General features: G+C 39.9%; 1 pseudogene; it reads left to right on the forward strand.

The window, feature by feature from the left end:
- Positions 1 to 5,890, forward strand: part of LOC142226371 (uncharacterized) — a 27,896-nt pseudogene extending 22,006 nt beyond the window's left edge.
- The last annotated feature ends 390 nt before the right edge of the window (positions 5,891 to 6,280 follow it).

Consider the following 6,280-nt stretch of genomic DNA (forward strand, 5'->3'; position numbering starts at 1 on the left):
ATATATATATATATATATATATATATATATATATATATTATATATATATATATTATTTCGTTTTGTTTTTTAATGTATTGATATAGATATCATATTTGGGGACATTTTATATTAATATTCAATAAATTTTGCACAATTATCAAGTTATAAAAAAATGCTAAATTGCTTTATATTTGTTTGATTTTGTAAAATCAAACAAATTGGACATCACTTTATAAAACATTAATTGATTTTATTGATATTATTATTGCGAGAAAACCGCAATACTAAAAATTCATATTTTGGGGACATTTTAAAGCAAAATTTAATTAATTACATGTCCAGAAATACTAAATTACAACGACATGTTTCAAATTCAATAACCCACAGTCTTCATATCTGGAAAAATTACTCATAAAATTCAACTTACGAAGTATTTGAAAAAAAAAAAATACATTTTGCATTTTATATTTCTCTTAGTATAAATTATGTGGTCCCATTCATGGGATTTCTTTCCAGAAATAATTTTCACAAAATACAAAATGCGCATATAGATTCCACATTACCCTCAACTATGATCTTTATTATTTTATTGCCTAGAAATTCCATTTGTTGTGCTAGATGTAAAACAACCCTAAGTCAATTATGGAAAATGGAAACAAATGCAGTGTAAATTACCTACCGGATGAACACAATCGAGTCAATTTTATTGTTTCTTAGGATGGACACTTTGTTGTAGTTGTCTTTGAAGAAATCATAAATTTTATTAAATTAAATTGTTTTTGTTGATTTTCTTTATTTGTTTTTTATCCAACAGACTTGCAAGAGATCAAACAAAGACAAAAGAAATTCAGAACCAGTAGGGTGATAAGACTCTCACATCACACCATCCAACACGATGGCGACAAATGATAGAAATAAAATAAATTGCATGTTATTTGCAATTGTCATATTGCTGTTAAGTCATGACCTCAGCGTGGAGGCGAAGCGCATCTATAGCTCAAGCAGTAGTCGACGTTCTTCAAGCTCCTCTTCATCCAGTGTAAGACGTACCAATAACAATAATCGACCCACTTCATATGGTGGGGGTAGTTCCAATACACACTCCAATCCCTCGTTGTCCCATACTGGTCTTACATCTTTGAGTTATGGCGGCTATAATCAACAGGCCAATAAACGTCCCAGTGGTACAAATACCCATATCGGCAACACCCATGCCCAAACACCAGCCCGACCCACAACATCATCGATAGGTTGGAATGTGCCACCCAAGCCTCAGGGTCCTCCACCGGCATATTCACCTACAAATACTGTGGGCGGTGCCAAAGTGAATATGCACGATAAGCCCCCGGCCTATAATCCAAACTATGCAGCTCCACCCAGTTATTCGGCCAGCGCAAATACCAACAATCGAGTTAACTATCCGCAATCGCAGAGTAGTGTCAACAATAGACCCATGACCCCAGCCTCCACTTATAATAATCAACAACAAACGTCCAACTACAATCGTAATCGTTTCAATTCGACTGGTGGAGGTTTTGGATCTGGCGGTGGTTATCACACTCCCATTTCGGCACCAAATGTGAACAATGTCCAATCGAGTTATCCTCGTCAACAACAAGGTGTTGCAACACATTATCCCTCGCAATCTTCTTTGCCTGCCGGAGCCACTTTATCATGCTCCTGGTCATTTGCCTCAAGGAGCCTACTTATTATCCTGCTCCTCCAGCTGGTGCTACTTACCATAGTCCTGGTAATTTGTCCTCATGGAGCCACATATTATCCAGCACCTCCACCTGGTGCCCATACCATAGTCCTGGTCATATACCCGCAGGAGCAACTTATTATCCAGCCCCACCACCAATGGCCGCCCTGCTCCGGTCTATTATCCATCAGCTTCAGCTTTGCCAGCTGGGGCTACTTTCTTGCCTGCGGGATCAGCCATACCGGCAGGTGCCACATATATTCAGCAACCGCAAAAGTCATCGTCTGGTTTAGGTTTTGGTAAGTATGAAGGAGTATAGAAAGTGCCAGAAGGTATGACTTAAGAAAAACTGGTTCCGGAACCTGATTTATATAGGACAGAACTGATCGCAACAAAGACAGAATGGGAAACCAACTCTAATGGTCCCAGCATAACTTACGATTCTATCTTCTTCGTGTTTCTTTGTGGAATATGTTACCCAACGGGAAATTCATGACCTGTAATGTCTTATTTCAGGTCTTCTTAGCCATGCTGAAGACCTACTACACATTCTATATTCTATTGCATTTAACATAGGGTGATATTGGGAGACAAGGCCTTCCTTTCCATTTCCAAAAACAAGGCCTGAAGGATAAACTCCTAAAGAAGAAGTTCTTCCTTGCTTCTAAACTCAGGCAGTAATGACTATTTCACTTATCAGTCTTTCCCAGGGATGGTATTTTTATCTCATTTCAAATATAATTTGTGCCAAAGGCCTGGTATGAAGCCTCAATGAAGAGGTCTTTTAGAAAGAATTTAGGAATATTTCTGATTTTTTATATATTTTGTAAAGTGGTTTCTCGTCGGCTGATGTAACCAGAGTCGCCTCCAGGGTCTCCGTAAACCTTTCGTAATAAGTACACAAGAATTTATCTCTTTTGTAAATATTAATTAATTCGGTTTAAATGATTGAAACTAATCGAATTATGTGATATATGACAACCTCTCTACTATGATCAGGATCTGGAGTAGGCACTCGGGATGTCTTTGATTTGTGTATAATCGGGAATCGGTATCGGTGTATAATCTAGAATTTGGTTCGTAAATAATCGGCAGGTTGTATATACTTCGATTTTTCGATTGGTTGCTTAATGATCGATACTTTATGAGAGATTCGGTTCGTTGATGTTTGACGCAGTTCGTTGATGTTTCTTGATGATCGGTAGGTGTTGGGAATTCGGTTCGTTGATGATCGTTGATTGATCGATGGTGGATGAGAATGTCGGTTCGTATAAGTTCGGTAATTGCTGATGAATTCGGATCTTTGATAATTGGTAGTAGAACGGTAGAAATTCCGTTCGTTGATGATCGGTAGTAATGTGAATATCAGCTTATCGATGTTCGATAATTGATGCGTAGTTCGGTTCGATTTTAAATCGGCAGTCGAGGAGAACGTCTGTTCGTCGATGATCTGTTTTTTGGTGAGAAATAAGTACGTTGATGATACATAGTGGATGAGAACGTCGGTTCATCACTAATCCGGTTCGTTGATGATTACTAGTAATGGTTTATGGATTTGTGGTAGTTAATACGAAGTTCGGTTCGGTTCATATATAATCGGTAGAGGATGAGAATTTCGACCCATCAATGATGGGTAATTGATAAAGAATCCGTTTCATTGATGATAGATAACGTAGAGTTGTTGATGGTTTATAGGTAATCGGGGGCTTTTGCATACGTTGGAACGTATTCGAATGCTCGTTGCAGAGTAGTTCGGTTCATTGACGATTGGGAAGTTGTATATTCGTCGATTGGGAAGTGCTGGTGAGATCTTCGGTTTTCAGCCAGTTGCTAGTGTTACTACAGTTGATTGTTGTAGAAGCGGTGTGGTCTCGGTTTCGGTATAGGCAGTGGCGTGATATCGTCCAGGGTCGGTAATCGGTTACGGTCGGTTTTAGTATTACAAACCATGTAAACTACACTACTATCTGTGGTAGAACAATAGACCCGAAAGTCTCTGTGGGGGAACAGTAGTCCCAAAGGTCTCTGTGATGGAACAGTAGGCCCGATGGTCACTGTGAGAGGGACATTAGGTCCGAAGGTCTCTGTTTCGCGTCTGGGAACAAATTCTTCAGACGACACCAAAATATTTACAAGTGTATCAAGAACAGAACGATATGCAATGAGCCGTAGAACGATTAGCAACTATCTGTATACAGTAAGGTGCTGATTTTGTCCAGTATCTCAGTCAGTCGCCTATCCGAGTCTGCCTTCTGTTGGCAAATGTCAATAATATAAGTAATACATACGATGAACTGAATGAGAATTTGCTTCTCTCGCATGAGTTGAATTTCATCAATAGAAATCTTCCCAATGTGACAGCACGTAGCCACTAAGCTGTTCACCATTATGGCTGAAACTGATTTGTATCTAATGGTGGTTCGTATGTTATGTGTGTGTTTGTATGTTGGTTGACTTTTAACGTAGGGCGGATAAATCTGTGGTCACAAACTCTTAACAGCCTAGCTCAAGTTAGGACACAATTGAGTTAATAGCACCATCGTATTCAGCGTATCTAAATTTATTTGCTATACATTTTTCATGTTTGTATCTCTTCTAGAAAGGCAATTAATCCTAATCCAAAAAACACCTTCTCCTGATTTTTAGTGAAGATTCAAAACTTTAAACTCCTGTACTGAAAATATTGAAAAACAGACTTAGGCTGTTATGGGTTGTGACCACAAAAATAATGTGCTGCAAAATAAATAACTAAATTAATTGTGTTACGTTTCAATTTCCAAAGGAATAAACAAAACCTCTCTCTCATCTTTCTAGGTAGCGGATTACTTGCAGGTGGTTTGACTGGAGCCATCTTAGGTCATGCTCTAACGCCAACACATACTAAAGTAGTCGAACATGTTCCAAGTTATGGTGGAGGTGGATACGGTGGCGGAGGTGGTGGCGGTGGTTCTGCACCCCAAAATGACGACAAGATTATCATCATCAATAATGGTCCCCCTGGCTCGGTTACAACTACGGATGTAGGAGGGGCTACAGTTATTACCACCGGTGGAGGTCAGGCTCCTGCCGCTCCAGCCCCCGCCCCAGCTTCTCCCAACTATTATCCTCAACAAACTCCCAATTTAGCTCCCATGAATCCTGATCCTGCCCCTGGTCCCATACCAACAAATCCCGTATATTCGCCACCTCCTTATAACCCTCAGCCTGCTGAGACTCCTTCAGCTGTTGGATCGGCTGTTCCCGCTGTTGCTGGAGCTGCGGTAGGTGCTGCTGCTGGTGCTGCCGTTGCCGGTGCTGCAATGACACCAGAAGCTGCTGTACCCGCCACCCCAGCTGCTGCTGCTGCTGCACCCGCTGCCCCGGCTGCTGTTGGAGCTGAACAACCTGCACCACCTCCAGGAGGTATAATTTGCGTTCCCGTTAAAGTACCAGAACCAGATCCAAATGATAGCACAAAAACTATTGAAGTTGAGAAAATAGCCTGTTATGACGCACCGGCACCTACACCAGCTGCAGCCGCTCCTGCACCAGCGGTAACAGAAAGTCCTAGCTCTCCAGCTCCGACAAGTGAAATGAGTGCAAGTGCAACTCCGGCAAGTGGTGCATCGTTGGCTTCCGAACCAGCCATACAAGCTACGGCACAAGGGGTGGCTTTAGCCCCTTTGCAAACAACACCTTTTACAATTCCCGAAGGATCCGTAGCACTGGCACCCTTTAATCCATCATCAAATCCAGATATTCTAAAAGTGCCAGGTGATTATTATGTTAATGCACGATCAACAGCATTAATTGCTGAGTCGTCGGGTATCCATGTTGCCAGTGGTGGTGGTTCATTGTATGGTAACATGGGTCTTCTAACTCTCTTTACTATCCTTGTAGCATTCTATTGGCATTAACTTAATGGATTGGTGCTTTAGTATCTTTTTCTCTGCACAAAATTTTCCACACTTGTAAATAATCAGTCACATGTTAACCTCTGAAATTTATGATATGCCTACACATTCTTGTGAAAATTTAAAAATTTTGCATTCTTTTATCATTTCTTTGCAGGATACTAATAACCCTATATATAGAGTGGCTTTTCTAACCCACATGTTTTCCAATGTGCACAAAATGTTATTGCGAAGAAATTTTATATCTATGTTTTGCAAAATAAATTTATATTTTTAATAAAATTTTTACTTTAGTAACCACCAACCAAGCAAACTGTTGTTTTCTTTAATATTTTTAATTTATACTCGTATAGGATAAGACGTACCAAATTTTCTCAACACTGATCTCCACGTTCCAAAATCGGTTTCCAAATCGACATAAGTTTACCGAAATCGTGAAAAAAAAACTGACAGAGGCGTTAATTGTAACCAGATAACAATTCGAATGCACTAAGCCAATAGTGAATGGATAGCAGATTGTCATCAAGAACGACCTTAGGTTAGGTTGTAGAGGATGACATCAATTTTTGTGTTGAATTGATGTCCACTTTGACCACTATAGGTCCATTCTGTATGAGTCTTCCATAACTTCCGGGTCCACACACCATCTACAAATGTCATCATCTATAAGGACTATTCTTACCATATGTTGCCCAAGTGTGTT

Source organism: Haematobia irritans, chromosome 2 (genome assembly GCF_050003625.1).
Source record: "Haematobia irritans isolate KBUSLIRL chromosome 2, ASM5000362v1, whole genome shotgun sequence".
In the NCBI taxonomy this organism is placed as follows: Eukaryota; Metazoa; Arthropoda; class Insecta; order Diptera; family Muscidae; genus Haematobia; species Haematobia irritans.